This window comes from Ovis aries, chromosome 26, assembly GCF_016772045.2.
Source record: "Ovis aries strain OAR_USU_Benz2616 breed Rambouillet chromosome 26, ARS-UI_Ramb_v3.0, whole genome shotgun sequence".
NCBI lineage: Eukaryota > Metazoa > Chordata > Mammalia > Artiodactyla > Bovidae > Ovis > Ovis aries.
This window is the reverse complement of record NC_056079.1, coordinates 35,297,711-35,314,626: the sequence shown is the minus strand read 5'-3', so window position 1 is coordinate 35,314,626 and position 16,916 is coordinate 35,297,711. Positions and strand designations below refer to the sequence as shown.

The following is a 16,916-nucleotide window of genomic DNA, read 5'->3' as shown; positions in this document are numbered from 1 at the left end:
TCCAAAAGATATAGATTCAGAAAGCGGTATCCCTCTCATTCCTGGCTGAAGCATCTCCCCTCCCTTGGGCTCACTGCCCCCAGGCTCCCTGTATGCCCCTCAGAGCATCCCAGACCGCAGGTGGACAAGCCCACAGGTAAATATGTTTCTTTTTTTATACAAACATCAGCGCACTATTCATGGTGCCCTTCATCTCGCTTTTATTATTTTAGAACATCCCAAAGGGGCTCCTAACGCATCAGGCCCCATCCAGTTGCCTCTTTCTTTTTAAATGCCTGCCTCATCTTTTATTGTCTGGAGGTCCTAGAATTTCTTTAGCATATTTAGGTCACATTGTCTCTCTGGCTAGTTCAAACAATGCTGTGATAAGGATCTTTGTACATATATCATTTCACACATGTGGGGATCTATCTGGGATACAGATCCCTAGAAGTGAAACTCCTAGGACAAAGGGAACGTGTCTTACATTTTGTTGATATTGCCAATTTTCTGTAGCACTACAAAGACGGGGGTACCTGTCTCCCCAGCCAGAGCCAACACACAGCCCCCATCAACCATTTCCCATTTTTAGGCTGGGTGAGATTATGACAGGTGAAGAATCTCTGGTTGCATTTTTCATTTGTATTCAGACTCTGCTGTATTGAACATCCTTATGTTTATGAGGCCTTGCAGAAATAAATATTCTGTTGTTTCTTTTGCTCATTTTCCTATTGGTTACTGGCTTTTTATTGATTTACAAGATATCTTTATATATTAAGGAAATTCGTTGTTTCTCTGCACTGCTATTTGCAAATCTGATTTCCATTTGTTACTTGCCTTCTGATCTGGTTTATCTATCGTGTGCCTCCCACTTCTCTGTACCCCTAACCTACTCCTGCTGGCATTTAAGAAGCTTTTTTATGGTTGTGAACAAATGCATGAATCTTTCTCTATATTTGCATTTGGATTTTGTTATCATACTTAGTAAGATTTTCCCCACTAAAATTCCTCATGCAAAATCTCAGTGTACTTCAACTACTTTCAGCATTTCCATTATTGTATTTAAATTTTTGATTCCTCTGAAGTTTCTTTTATGACAGATTTGCACCAAAGATTATGCTTTATTACTTTTCAGATGGTAGCTGAGATAGCCGAATACCATTTATAAAATAAGCCATGCTTGCTACATTGATTTGAAATGCTACCTTTATGACTTAAATCTGAATCTACTTTGGGACTTCTGTTTAGAACCGTTAATTAGTATGTACAGTCAAGAAATAAAACAGCATCCTCTTAATTCTCATAGCTTACTACACATTCCAGTAGCAGTTTTTCTTATTTCCTGGGGTACAAATTTATGGTCAGAAACTTCCCTCTTCACACTGCTTTTCTTGTATCCTATGTATTTTGGATTACTGTGTGCTTTTTTTTTTTTTTTTAATTTGTCTCTGGGTATTTTTTGATTTCCACTTTTATTTTGTTAGTGATCCCTTGAAAGGGCTCTACTTTTAAAAAACATTCCTCACTCTTCCTTCTTGTTGATTTTTAAATTATATTGTATCATTTGCTTGCCCCCTCCTTCCGAAAGTCCTGTGGGTTTTATGTGCATTATTTTATAGATATTTAAGGATAATTGAAATCTTTACATTACATATTTCTGCTCAAGAACATGGCATGCCTTTTGTTCATTAAATGGTTCATATCTATTTCTCAATGCATTGTAAAATTTAAATCACACAGAAGTTACACATTTTTTTATGGATTGGGTTGGCCAAAAAGTTCATTCAGGTTTTTCTGTAAGATGTTACCAAAAAACTCAAACAAATCTTTTGGCACACCCAGCAACTTCCTAAGTATTTTAACGTTACACTTACTATACTTTCATAGTAAGAGTAAGGTCTTCCAACTGATTTTTAATTATAAAAAAACTATTTAGTTTGGTATATTAATTATAAACCCAGACATCTTTATCCATATTAAAATTTGTGTTATTTGTAACTTCTCTTGCATTTTTAAGAATACAATTATATATCACACACATAATAATAGCTGTACTTCCCTTTCCTCCAAATACATACTTGTTTCTCTCATATGGTTGTGTAAGCTAGTGTCTGCAGAATGATGCTAAGTAAAAATGGTCACAATAGATACACTTATTTCATTTTTCACTTTAATGGGAATCCTTGTTGTTCTATGTTAAGCCCTCACACTAGCCTTTGTGCTGACGTCTATATATGAACACACACAGGTATATGCATAGAGTTTCATATTTGGAAGAATAAAGTCAGGTCAGATTAAAATAAGTTTGATCAGTGTTTAAAGTGCCAAGCATATGTTTTATTTATTTTTTAAATACATTGGTCCTAAATAGTGTCTTTTGAATTGTTCAGATTTTAAAAGATTGCCATTTGTTTTTACTAAGCTGTTCTTAAGAAAAGGAAAGCTACTCTTATCTTTGGTCTGCAAAAGTCCTTTCAAGTTACTGTTTTAAGAGGAGCTGACTATTTCATAATTCATAAGGAAGAAACCATAACGTCCTCTGTAGCAGGGTACTTCAATCAAAGAGAATACACCTTAAAGGTTGTAAACTGGCCAGTGAGCTTCTGTAAATACATGAGCAAGAAGCCATGCACTGTTCGCCCGTGACACTGTTCAGGCTGAACATACACTTGTTGGGAACTGCTTTGTCCCCAGCCCTCTGTGGATGAATTCAGATACATTAGCTCATGTAATAGTTCTCCTAGCATTGTTTTAAGATAGGCAGCAATGCAACTTTTAAAGTTATGGGCGCTAAACCTCAGACAAGGCTGTTTGTTCTGAAAGAGAAGCACATGCCTGAGAATGGACACCAAGTCCTCTGATGCCTAGTCCAGCTCTTGCTGGATTAAAGGCAATATGGCAAGATACGGTCACCTACTTACATCTTCTTTTCAGCCTGCTCTGAAAATGGCAATTATGTCAGATCAGAGGTGTCCCTCCTTCAACAAGCGTTAACTGAGCACCTGCTTTGTTGCACCAGAGATCTGGTGGACGAGGTGCTCTGCCACCCTGGAGGTCTGCTCATGTGTCAGGGGGGCAGGTTGGAGGGCCTGGGAGCATGATCCCACCAGTCACCAGAGGAGGAGGTCGCTCAGGGGAAGGTATGCAGACCTGGGATTCTGGAGGATGCTTAGGTTGCAGTTGGGGGCCATGAAAAGGAAGGCTATAGTGGATTGCAAAAAATGATGCAGGACATCATATATCATAATGTGCAAACAGTGGGGGTTTTGTCTTATTACATTGTGAAAATGCTCTAATATTAAAAATCAATGAATTCAATGGTGATGATGGCAAGGGGAAAACAGGAGAGGAAAAAGAAAAAAAAGGAAGATAATTTCCAGAAGCCACACTCAAATACAGTTGGGGAGGTATACAATATTGGGATGCCACACACTCCACTTCTACCTCTTCAGGAAGAATTATACCCAAGCTATTCCAATTAGATGAACGATCATGGCTATAGGCTGAGTTGTGTCTCCCTAAAATTTGTATGTTGAAGTCCCAATTTCCAATATGACTGTAGGCAATAGGGTCTTTCTGGAAACAATGATAGTGAAATGAGGTCACAGGGGTGAGGCCCTGATCCGACTGGCGTCGTGGCCTTATGAGAAGGGACACCAGAGCGCTATCTCTTTGTCATATGAGGACACGGTGAGTAGATGACCATCTGCAAGTCAGGAAGAGAATCCATCCCAGAACTTGGTCCTTCCAGAAACTGAGCTAGGACTTCCGGCCCCCAGAACTGTGGCATAATAAATTGCTGTTTTTAAGTCACCCAGCCTATGGCATTTTCTTTCGGCAGCCCAAGCCGACTAATGCAAGCACATTCTTTGACAGTGATCAGCTGAAAATAAAGTAAAAGGTGAGTCGTGAGACGAGAGGGTCCTTTTAGAACAACTCAAGAAAGTTTTTTACTCGTTACATGTACTCCACTACCCAGAGGAGATTGTCGGCAATGTTAGGGATCCCTCCAAAGCTGGTGAGGATGTTTGAGGAGATAAATTGGAAAAGTTGAAGGTAGCTCTGTGTGGCATTGCTTTCGTGCATAGGACCTTACAAGGATATGATATTTTGGAGGTGTTCCTAATCTTTGCATGCAACATTGAGAAAGGAGATAATTTCTCCTTACGAACATATGTGTTACTCCTGGAAATGGGAGGTCATGTTAAATGGACCAAAGGTTTGAGGCAGCGACGCAGTTCATTCATCTGCTCATTCATTCATGGAGCCCTACGAGGGTACCAGGTCCTGTGCTCCTAGGGTCCCTATTGCCCGTCATCATTGCTCATTGAAGAGCAAACATTCTTTTTGTTGATCTTGTGTTTTTAGAATGCTCTGTTGTTCAGGGATCTTTGATAAACTTCTGTTTGTGATCATGCCCGCCCTCCTCTCCCCCAACCGAAGATCTTCAGTATCAGGGTGAGGAGTCCCGCAGAATTTTCCCCATTTTAGAGAAGTTCCACATGTACTTCAAAACCTTAGGAAACAATTTCCTAGTTAGTCAAGATGGAGAATCCCAGCTGGGTCTTTCTGTGCAACTAATTATTAGTTTTATTAAAATGTCCTCATCCATACCTGCTACATGCGTCCTCTTATCCCCACAGAGCAGGTCATTGCACTCTGCCCATTATAACAGCAGAAGGACCATATGTCCTTAGATGGATTCTACGCTCAATGGAGCCAAGAGGGAATGACCCAGAAAAGAACATCAGTTCATAGAAGCTGTACATCACAGAAGCCCAGCAGTCCCTTGAAAGTTGGGGAAAAAAGATTAAAAGACCACTTCTAATCATGGCAGTGATATTGCTGCAAATACATTGGCATATTTATCCTCTTCCAGCCCCTCAACGTCCTGGGCTGTGGAGACTGTCTTAAGGAGCTTGTGTCGATTTCAGAGCTTTCCTCTGGAAGCTTAACCCTTCTTAACTGTTCTTTAATAGCTAAAAAGAGAGCTGGATTCTGAAACTCCATCACTCAGACATTTTGTAAAACTGATGTTAAGAAGATTTAACCTGAGATGTTAGCTCCATCACTCTTTTCTTACTCATCTGTCACCCTACTCAAGCCTCCAATCCCTCAGATATTCCTGCTGCAGGCTTGGAAATGGGGACTAGTGATAAGGAATTTCAGCACCAAAGAGTCATTTGCTGAGGTTACAGGAGAATAACCCCCAACCCAAATCCTGAGAAAAATCAAGACCATGCTCCATGGACCCACCTTTACGTCACTCTGCCTTCACGAACAACTTGCAGCCTGAACCGTTTTACAAACTGGACGTCTGCCCTTCTTTTCTTCTCTAGACCATCTAGGCTAAGAGGTGGGGCTTTATGGATTTTGATTTCATTTGGTTTGATTTTCATGTCTTCTTTGCTCAAAATGGCTTAATGGTCAGGACCGTTTGTCCTACAAGAGGAAGAAGATATCTTTAGGAATATTTAACAAAAAGGTCTAATATTGAAAATTGAAAATGAAAGCAGGAGTTGTAAGAAAAGGAAAGAGAAAGAGGAACGAGGGGAAAGGAGGAAAGGATCAGAAGAGATAAACCACCAGAATTTAGAGATCAGAGGACACTCAGAGGGAACACGGCTGTCGAACTTTCAGGGAGGCGTCCACATAAACCATTCCAACGAGAGGAGAGGGTCTCCCTGTTCCTGAGGTTGAAGAGCTGCACTGTTCTCCAGTCCAGATCTCAAGCGTCTCTTCATCTGTCCCGTGCCTTTGGTCCCGGTCTCTGTAGGAATGGACAGTAACTGGTCATGCTCCACTGTCCACATATGTAGGGGACTTTGCTTAAAACAGATTTGATGGTCTCATAATCGTGAAATGAAGTTACAGAAAAGTATATAGTTCCATTAATAAACCAGTCATAAAACAGAACCACCTCTCGTTGAGGGAGAAAGGAGATATTTTTGGTGGGGGCTATTGCCCAGCAGGACCCTGAGGGCACCTCACTAACTCTCCTTTGGCAACGGCGGTCCAGAGCCCTTGAGGAGACAGAGGATAAAAATCTCGGAGCTCAAACAAACAAAAAAAGATCTTGGAGCTCTACCAGCAAACCAGTGGGAGTCTCGGTGGGGAGAGGCCAAGGGAAGCTGGTATTCTGGGAATTCTTACAACAAAGGAGATGAACACCTGTCTTCTGGAGTGCAGCTCGGAATAGATGTTCAGGTGACGAGAAAAAAGCATCTGTGAGTTCTGAACATGAAGGAATCAAGGGTCCTTATTTCAGTCTAAAGCACACCAGACACTTAGCTAACCAAAGCCCGCAATTATTGTGCATAATTAATTCCTACCTAACACATTTTTATCTCAGACTTTGAAATAAATAGCTTATTAAGGTGACTTCTAAGACAAAAGAGGAAGATAACTAGTATACAGTAACCTCGGAGAGTAAGTTTTCCTTGGGAGCTGTCTTTTCTAGATACTTAATGCTGCCATAGGAGAGTATGCTGCTGCTGCTGCTGCTGCTAAGTCGCTTCAGTCGTGTCCGACTCTGTGCGACCCCATAGACGGCAGCCCACCAGGCTCCCCCGTCCCTGGGATTCTCCAGGCAAGAACACTGGAGTGGGTTGCTATTGCCTTCTCCAATGCATGAAAGTGAAAAGTGAAAGTGAAGTCGCTCAGTTGTGTCCAACTCTTAGCGACCCCATGGACTGCAGCCCACCAGGCTCCTCCGTCCATGGGGTTTTCCGGGCAAGAGTACTGGAGTGGGGTGCCATTGCCTTCTCCGATAGGAGAGTATAATTGAACATAATTCCCTAACAGTTTGGGGGGAATTTTACACTAGCTCTGCACCTCTGTTGCACCATAATGGAAACTACTGGTTAAGCAACAGGGACTGGAAAGATGTGCAGCCCAAGTCCATCCTCATGGTATTCTTAGTATCAGCCAATCCCACATAGAATGCAGAGGACCATGCAAAAGCACTACTTTGCTTTTTCCATCAATCACCTTTCAGTCCTAACAGTGACCACATCGGATGAGGGTCCAGGAGTCCCCTCCCTATCTTCCTCTTCAATTCCAACTCTCTGCAGTTTTTCTACCCCCGCCATCTTCCCCAGGATCTTCCCTTCATTTCAAAGGAGGCAAATATACTTGATAGAAAGTACTCCCTTTAAATACGTCATCATGGCAGACCAGGGTTTCCTTGCTAATGTTTACCACTTTTCCTTGGTAACTTAAATGCATTTTTATGCTAAAAGGAACATTGCTGGCCTTACCAAGCCTCCTTTCCTGCTGAAGGAAGAAATAAGTTCAGTTCAGTTCAGTCGCTCAATCGTGTCCGACTCTTTGGGACCCCATGGACCACAGCACGCCAGGCTTCTCTGTCCATCACCAACTCCCGGAGCATACTCAAATTCATGTCCATCAGGTTGGTGATGCCATCCAACCAATCTCATCCTTTGTCATCCCCTTCTCCTCCCGCCGTCAATCTTTCCCAGCATCAGGGTCTTTTCCAATGAGTCAGTTCTTCACATCAGATGTCCAAAGTATTGGAGCTTCAGCTTCAGCATCAGTCCTTCCAATGAATATTCAGGACTGATTTCCTCTAAGACTGACTAAAGAAGTAAGTAGATGGAGGAAAATCAGGTCCTGCCTCAGTGAGATGCTTTCAGCTCTTTGCTTGCCAAAGATGAGATGCTAAGAGCTAAAATTAATGTAAGATGTTCAGTGTGATATGCATGTGTATGGCCAAGAGGCTGAGATGGGATGCTCCACTCTCCCCTGAACATTTTGAACGGGTCAGGGTGACCGTTGGGCTAGATGTTTGGGTGTGTGTGTTCAGTGGCTAAGTTGTATCTGACTCTTTGCGACCCCATGAGCTGTAGCCCACCAGGTTCTTCTCTCCATGGGATTCTCCAGGCAAGAATACTGGAGTGGGTTGCTATTTCCTCCTCCAGGGGATCTTCCCAACCAGGGAGCAAACTCATGTCTCCAGTGGCAGGCAGATTTTTTACCACTTACTGGAAATGTATTTTCTCCAGCTGTGAATGAAGTTATCTGTCCTCTTCATAAACTGTTCCTTGTTGGGATTTCTAAGTCTTTGTCCAGCACTGTCCTAACAGCTATGGGTGTCACTGTGGATTTGGGGGTGATGTGGCATTAAGGCTGCCGCACAGCGTGGCGTGCAGTAGCAAATGCGAAAATGCCCATGTGGAAGCGATCATGAAAATACAAAGAATGTAACTAATTTAAACTTGTGTGGTGCAAGGTCCAATGGAAACATCCTAGCAGACAGAAGTGATGGATGGAGGGATGCGGCTGGGTGTAGGGAGATGGCTGTAATCTTGGAGAAGGCATGGTGTGAGGGAGACACTGGGGCAGGCAAGGGGAGGCCAGGAGCCTGGAGTGAGCAAGCTCGGTGAGGCTGTGATGGGCTCGTCGTGGTCCGTGAGGGTAAGGGTGGAGGACGCTACACAGGGCTGATGGGGCCAGGTTTCGCCTGACTCTGGAAGCCAGGGCAGACCAGAAACTTGAGGCTTGTGTCTCTCAAACCCTAGGCTGCTCATGAATATGTAGCATCTTCCGGGAAACCCAGTGTTATACAAATATTTGGGGGTAAATCATTCCGTAACTCTGCACTAAAACAAACACGGACATGTTTTGGAGTAGAATATAAAATTGGCACAACTTTCAAAATAAAATATGCACGTTTGAAGACACCTTGGCTCGTGGCAGATCCCTTGCGTGAGTGTCACGCCACCCAGGTGCTGTCTCCCATATGGCGTGCATCATGGGCCGGTTTGAGAATTTCCTTAGGCAGTAGGAAACGAAATCTCACTGCCTGAGGCCTTGCCCTGTGCTCGGAGCATCTTTTCTGCCCCTCTGAGTATCTTCTGGCCCCATGGCAAGAGCTGACCTGACAACTGAGCTGACAGAGCAGAGTGACTGCCGATGCCTTAACGCGGTCCCTTCATATCGAGTGGTAGGACATCTGTATGGTCCTTTGTCGGCTGACTTGCCACCATTCTCTCTATGGCCCTAGAAACATACTAACATAAGGGAATGGTGTGTGCCGGGTTTTGTAAACATGTTGGATATGTCCTTTCGAGAAGTCTCTATGTCAGGATGGGTCCTGGCAGGCAGGGGGTCCCACAGTCACGCTGCAGACCTTTGATCTGGAAGGCGCCTCCTGCCACCCTCACCTCTCTGCCAGCGTCATGGAAGGCATGCTGCCTTTCCTCTGTCGACTGGTATATTGCTGGACAATATTCAATGGCAGCTTGTAGCTTCATACTTCTTGTGAAGGAATTAGCTGAAGCAAAACAGAATTCCGGTGGGCGATTCAGTCTTGCAGATCGCTGTCTGCCTGTCTGTCCATTTCTGTTTTTCTCTTCCAGTTTATTGACAACATCATCATGATTTGAAACCTGCCCCCCCCAACCCCGAATCACCTGCTTTTATTTAGCAGGGTATTTTAAATAATAAAATACTGTCTTCAAAGCTCAGGAAGCCCTGTCTATTTTAATACCAACTTTCTGAAGATTCATTAGTAATTAATGAAATCATTAAGAATGGTTCACAGTGACTGACACCTTCCTGGCAACCACAATCCCCTCTTGTACTTAGTGGAAATGTCATTGGCTCCACAGGTTTGATCTGGGGGGTGGAGTGGTGGGTGGAGGGGGCGGGAATCCGATTACATAAAGTTTCACGGCAGCCATCAGCCAGAGCGGAAAGCTGTGAGTCTGTTCCTCCAAGTTTCTCTACTTAGGAAGCTGCGCCTTCATCCACCCAACACTGGTTTTCAGAAATCTTGCTAATATATGTTCCAAGACAGTATCGTGTGGCTCGACTCAATTAGCAAACACGTAGGGTTGAAAGTCACCCTTTCTTTTCTCGTCATTCCTTTTCTCCCGCTTTCACACATTTCCTTTTTTTTCTTGGCATTGCCTAGATTTATTCTCCTCTTCTTCCTCTTAGGAACAGAATTTGGCATAAATAAATGATAACCGAGAAAACGGTATAAGCAGGAGAGTAAACACAGGATTCCTCCAACCTCCTACCGCAGGTCAGGGCGATTTGTCACAGAGAGCGGTTACCCACAAGAAGGACGGGAGCAACCACAGCTGCTGTTTAACTTGTGTTTTAATAAAGCAACCCACGGTCTTCGTTTTAATTGCCGAAAATGAATCGTGAACCCCCTCCAAAGCCTTTCAGGCCACTAATGCACTGAAAATTGTTAAATCGAAATGGACGCCTTTTGCCAGGGCACTGCCCACAGAATGGAGTGTGGTACATTTCATACCCCGATGCCTTTCAATGGTATGAAGCCGATATTTAACACAAATGCAAGTACCAGGGGAATCTGCATACTTAATCTGTGTTCTCCAACTCTCAGAATTAAGCAGTTGATCTAGGGGACACAAACAGATCATCCTTCTCTCAAAGAGAATATTTTATGACCAGGCAGTTTTAAAGGCACTGACATAAACAACTGTTTGCAGCTTTCTCTCTCTCCCCCTCTCATCTTCAAAAGGCAAAAAGTACGTGTAAGGTCTTGCTGTTTTAGACAAAGCATTTTAGAAAATCACTCGAAATGCTTTCTTTTCCTTTGAGGATGACTGGACCTCTGATAGGTGCTTGAGAGCGTTCTTATAACTTATTTTATTTCTCTTATTTTTTAAAGGAGGGAAAGGGAGACAGTGTGAAGGCGCAGAGCTGAAGCCTGCTTTCTCTTGGAAGTGGAAACCTTATGGCTTAAATCATAAAAGTATTATTTATGGTTTTCCCTCCATGACAGAACATGCCAGATTTTCTGGGACAGGGTCAATTTCAAATGAACAGCTAAGTTTCATTTCGTCCTGGTGCTTTATGAGAATTTCATCCAGACAAAGCAGGAGATAGACAATAGACACTTTGCTACACTCCTTGTCCTAGTTTTTGATTCGTAGTAGACGGTCACTCCCCTCTTAGGCATGCGGTTATTTGGAAAGCCATTATGGAAATGACTTAATTTTTTGAGGTATGTGCCTCACAAATAAAATGTGCATCCCTCATCTTCTCATTTCCTTCCAGTGCTTGAGGGAGAAAGAAGACAGGGAGTGAAGAGCTGCTTCATTTTCCAGAGAGAACAGGGGCACTGAGAGCTTGGAGGGATGGCTGTAGCTGTCAGTGGATTTAGTCCTGAATTTTTACCTCCTGGAATCCAGGGTCCCTCCCTTACCCCGCCAGCTGGATGAGTGATCACAGCGAAATAAAGATTCCAGGAAGCTCAGAGGCACACTCAACGTTTTGAGCTGAGTTTTATTAGTCAGCCCACTTATTGAATGCTAGGTGCTGTTAGTGGAGTTATAAAGATACGCATGATCCTGGCTCTGCCCTTACAAAGCTTGTGATGGGCATAGTCCCCAGGAGTAGAAGCTCACTGAACGAGGCAGGAGGAACAATCTATTTGCCTCCAAGGATGCAGAAGGTGATAACAATTGCAGTTGTTCAAGGCCACGGGGGGATGAACTGGAACCGTAGCCTGGACTCAAAGATGGGTGGATTCCAACAGGAGGAGAGGGAAGGATTAGCTCTAACTGATCTGAAATTGGACATCCCGAGAGCTTCCTTTAAAAGACCCTTTTCAAATTCTTTTTCTTCCTCTTAAAACATTCAGCTATCAAATGATGTCTGCTATCCAATGATGTCTTTTCCATATAGTGAAAAATTCAGGGAAAATAAAAGGGCAAGACTCATGCTTCATAATTCTTTGTTGAGCAAGGGAAAGCATTTGGGTTTTTCTCACCCTTGGATGAGCTGATGATGTGAGTCTAAGCAATTCACTGAAGCCACTTGGGAACAACCAAAAGCCAGGGTCCGAGCAGAACTACTAGCTTGGCAAATGCCTGTCTCCCTGGACCTCCCCGCGAGGCCAGTGAGGAATTTCAGACTTTCACTGACTTTAAAATCTGCTCTTCTGAGAATGAAGAAGGTGTAAAGAGAAGCCGTCTTCTCAGGTTGGGGGCTGAGGTGGACCACGAGGGAAAGAATGGATGGATGAACCCACTGAAGGTGCACAATCTGTCCCTCTAAATAATTTAAAATGACCTTCACATGCCCTCCAGAGTGGCCCCGGGAAATACATCACTAGATTCCTTCAGCCTTTTGCCTAGCTCTGCTTCCCAGAGTCTGTGTTACACAGGCAGAAACCCCACCGTCATACTTCTCTCTGCCCTCAGGAACCAGTTGGGGGGGGGGGGTGGGAATAAGGCCAGAAAATTGTTGCTATGGGCTCTGTGTTGTGGAAGTTAAAATGCGGGTGCAAGAATCTGATTGCTTGATAGCTGCCCCCCCCCCCCCCCCCCCATCTCTCTCTCTCACCCCCACCCCTTCTCGGCTCTCCCGAACCCCCACTTTATCTATTCTCCCTTCCTCCCTCCCCCGGACTAGCAGGATTGCACACCAGCACCCCCTCACCCCCCCCAAACACACCGGGCCGGAGGAGAGCCTTACAGGTTGTCAATGAAACCTGGAATTATTTCCTTTGATGGCTTAGATAATAGTAGGAGCCGGAGCAACGAGTGAGGTCGCCTGAAACCAATGCAGTCCTGCCCGGGCCCCGGGAGCCAATCGCAGGAGCAGAGGGCGGGGCGTCGGCGCCCGCAGATAATTGCTAAGTGCCTCGCTAGCACAGTTGGTCCGCGCTGCCGAAAGGTCTGGTCGCCGAGGCAGGAACGCGCAATCCTCAGCGTGCACCATCCCCATAGCATCCCTCCAGGCTCCGCAGGCAGCGAGCCTCTGGGCACCGGGCCCCTCTGCTCCGCGGAAAAGGTACTCCCGCTGCGTCTCCCCGGGTGTGTGTGTGTATGGCGAGGGGGCGCTGCGCCTGGTCCCCCATCCTCAGTGGCTGGCAGTTGAGCCTCTGTAGAGGGGGCGCAGGAAGAAAAGTTTAGGGGAGGAAACGTGACCAAGGAGGGAAATCCCCGTCTTCTGTTGGGAGGAAAACAAGCTGATGATTTGGGAAACTTCTGCGCTGTCTACAACTGGGGTTTGTTTACTACTCTTTCAATCAGTGGCGCTCAGGTCTGTGGAAATAGGTCTGGTCCTGGGCTGGGGTGCTGTGCCTGGGGTCGGGGTGTAGATTCAGGTTTGCTGGGTGAAGGGGGTTGGACCCTGGATGTGTTGCTTACCCCCCGCGCTGACCCCGCAGCTGGGAGGCCGGTTCTGGGACTGGCGATGGGGTGGCTGTGTTTTCCATCATAGGGTCTGCCCCCTTGACATTACGTGGACCTGCTGTGCCCCAACTCTTGTGACCTTCGACTTGAGTCCTTCGTCGGACTTCTGTCTCCTTCTGTCCCTGCCCCCTCCCTTGCCCACTCTGTCTCAGCTCGCTTAATCCGCTGATGGGAGATGTGTGACATCCTGGGGTGCGGGCAACTGTCCTGTGTGACCTGATGGGCGTCTGTCTGCAACACAAAACTTGGGGAGAAATCAACAAAGCAGTTCTCCGGGGTGTGTGTGTGTGTGTGTGTGTTGGGGGGGAAGACATCACTAAATTGATTAGCTCCCAAAAACTCTGGAAGACTGTCCAGGTTTGGTGTCTATGGAAATAAAGGGGCTGGAAGGAAATCGAGTCCCTTGTGAAGGTTACACCTCACCAGGGATGGGCTGTCCACTAAGCAAGCCAGGGGCTCTGGGTGCAGAGAGGGGTGGGGGGCTGGTGGGAGGAGCTGGCTCTGGGTGGGTGCTCAGGTGCTGCTCTGATTGAGAGGTGACTGGAGCCATCATCCCTGCTGTCTGTGATGACTGCTCTTCAAGGGAAAGGCTGGCCACCGCCGGAGGGCGGTCCAGCCTCGCGGCACCCTTGTTCGCTTGTGAACGGTGGGACCACAAGGGTGCGGCTTGATCTGAATTCCACTGGTGGTCCTGGGGAGAAACCCTGCTCCCCAGATTCTGCCCACCAGGAGGTGTTAGGTCTGAGGGCCGGCTAGGAAGCAGTGTCCCCATGGGAGAAGGCAATGTGCTTGGTCTCAAACTTCCTTCCTGCTTTGGTGCAGGCAGCTCCTATTTGAATATTCCACAACATTGGCCAGGTGTGTCCTCCGACCTGCTGGGTCCTCAGAAGCTGCCGGCTTGGGACTGATCTTCCACCTCCCTGAGTCTCTCTGACTTCCAACCTAGACCCCCAAGTTGGGAGGTTCAAGTCCTGGTCCTGGGCGCATGGGGATGTTCAGGCAGGGCTCCTCCAGGACACCCAGTCCCCAGGACAGCCTTCCCTCAGAGATGTGAATGTGTCCATTCCCCGGCTCCACGAATCATGTTCACTCTTTAATTCTTGTCTCCTTTAACCTCCGCAAAGGCTTCTCGCCCACCTTCTTTCCACAGCTATTTCGGGTGGGAGATGTTATTGCTGAAGCTTTACTCACAATGCTTAAGGAAAAAAAAAAAGGCTGGTTGACTTTTTTTTGTCTTGGTGGGGATACAGTCAGCCTTCTCCTCTGCACATGTTGCCTGGCAGTAAACAAAACAAGCTTGCAACCCCGCAAAGGAGAACGCCTTTGTGTTTGGGAGCCTGGAGAGGATGCTGAACTTTTATTGGCTGTTGAGGCATCCTTGGCCCGAGACCTTCTCCTCTGTGGTCTGTCTGGGGCAGAGAGAGCCCACAAAGGCGACATCTAGCAGGTGGGGGATTTTGAAAGGGGAGGGGATGGCTTTGGTTTTCAGGAAGGCGGTAATAACCACGGAACACGGCCTTGGAGTCGCAGGGGTGTTTAGAACCGGGGACAGGGAGTGAGATTGCGAGTCCCCTCTGCTGATGCCGATCTGCTAGATCTCTGTCGTGATAGAGGACATTCAAAGTAAGGCTTTGAAACCAGCTCGGAGTGGTGACTCATGCAGAGTTAGAAGGCAGGATGGGGGAGGGAGCACGGTGAGCTGCAACGCACAAGGGGGACACACTGGGAGCACTTGCTTTCCCTCTCCCCCTCCCTCTCCTCCTTCGTCTTTCTTGTAGTTCCCTCTTTGGAACAAAGATCATTAAAATAACAACTTAAGGCTAAAAAAAGCATAATGGGAGCTAAAGAATAATTGACGGCAAGCAAAACACCACCGCTGCAACTTCACCTTGGATGGCGCCCCGTGAAACCCAGGATCCAGCCCCTCCGCCGTGCCATGCCATCCACTTTGGAGAATTTCATCGCCGGCTACTGTTGGGCTGGCTGGTTCCTTGTGAAGCCAGGCGCCTGTCTATGTCTGAAGGGACTGATTAGTGTTCAGGAAATTAAATTTGTCACTTGTCATTTCATCAGACGTGGTAGCTTGGTCCTGGACCCCGGAGAAGCACCATCCACAGGGCCCTGCCCAACTGGCCAGCCAGGATGACTCTTCCTTTAACCACTGTGCTGTGAAAGGGTCACCTCTGTCTGCTTTGACAAGCCAGACAAAGTCCCTTCCTTACTTTTCGGCTCCTTTCCCTGTTCTCCATTTCCTCATCAACACTTTAGTAAATAATCTCTTTGCCAACCTGCTTTGATCTTGTCATTTTGTGCCAATTGTGCTCTTAAAGAACACTACCCCCTGAAACAGGATAGAGAACCTATGAAAATTTTAATCAGAGATGAACCTTTGAGTCTTCTCTCTTAAAATTTAATATTGCGATGTGGGGGGCGCTTATTGTGTTAGGTATTTTTGTAAACACAGTGGAAATGTCTTCTTTTCTTCCTCCGGTAGATGTGTGAACTTCCTGTAATCCTGGGGGGTGTGGGGGTGTGATTCTGGAGGTGGGAAAGAGTCTGGAGCAGCCTCTGAGGGCGGACAGGCTGGAGTCTGATGCTTCTGCTTATTCAAGGTACGGTGAAGGCTGTTTTGAAATCTAGGCGCTGAGATGCGTTCACTCTACTCTGTGCGTTGCCCTCTTCATTCTCCACTTGGAAACATTTTATAGCCCAGATTATTAGTAAATGGTTCACCTGCTTCCCCTTTCTGTACACTCATGTGGCCCCCACCCGCCTCCCACCTTGGGAGGGACTTCACAGGGCAGCAAGTGGATGCCTGAATCATCTTACTTCATCTTGACGTGTGCCTGTCTTTTCTTCCTTCCCTTCTGGTTCTTCCTCGCTGTCACTTAAGGGCACCTTAGAGATTGAGATTTAATATTAGACACCATCCTTATCTCACGTCTGAGACCTGAGACCGTGTGCCGGAGGGAGTCAGGAATTCTGGAATGCACCTGGGGTCTGGCCCCAGGGGGAGCTCTGGGTTCAGTTCTGGACCTCACCCGGACACCTAGGGTGGTGCAGAAGCCCTGCGTGAAGGTAGGGAAACAGACCTTCTGGATGCATACTGGTGCCGGGTAGATGCAGCCCCCACCCTTTGCAACGCTGAGCCCCAACCCCCCCTTAGCCTCTTATATGCGCACAAGTCTGACCTTGGAAAACCTGCCTGCGGTGGTGTTTGTTTGTTAATCTATTCTCTGTGTTTTGCTCTCTTCTCACCCCTAAATGTCTCTATCAAGAGCTTGGATGGAATTGACTTATTCCTACTAGAGTGTGAACCATTAACAGTGTTGCCACTTTCAGAGGTGTTTGAGTTCTCCGTGGATTCAAAGTGGAGTTTCTTTGTTTGTTAAGGGAGATGAGTTTGGATCCGGAATGTCTGCATAACTGTGGGGCTTTGCTTCCCTGTTAAGGCTCCGTTCTGCTCTTACCCACGTTGAGGTCGCGCTGCGGTCCCCCGAGCATCGTGCTGGCAGGATTTTGGGGTCTAGCAGCTGAGATTTGATCCCTCAGATCCGACCTTGAGCACTGAATTGATTTGCCTTTTTTGACCTTCTCATAAAACCCGGGACTTGGGCTGTGTTCTCAGCTACCCTTTTTCTGCTCCGACCTTCTCCAAGGGTTTTGGCGCCCGCGTCCAACGTCTGTCCGGGGATGTCGCGGTTCTCCGAGGACTTGGGTTTACCGAGCTGCTCC

At 46.4% G+C, this 16,916-nt stretch overlaps 1 protein-coding gene across 2 annotated transcripts in view; it reads left to right on the top strand.

The window, feature by feature from the left end:
• The first annotated feature begins 12,636 nt into the window (after positions 1 to 12,636).
• Positions 12,637 to 16,916, top strand: part of ZMAT4 (zinc finger matrin-type 4) — a 373,991-nt gene continuing 369,711 nt past the window's right edge. For both annotated transcript variants that reach the window (XM_027962641.2, XM_027962639.3), the window contains exon 1: positions 12,637 to 12,777. The gene's annotated coding sequence lies outside the window, so the exon portion shown is untranslated. The remainder of the gene's footprint in view (positions 12,778 to 16,916) is intronic.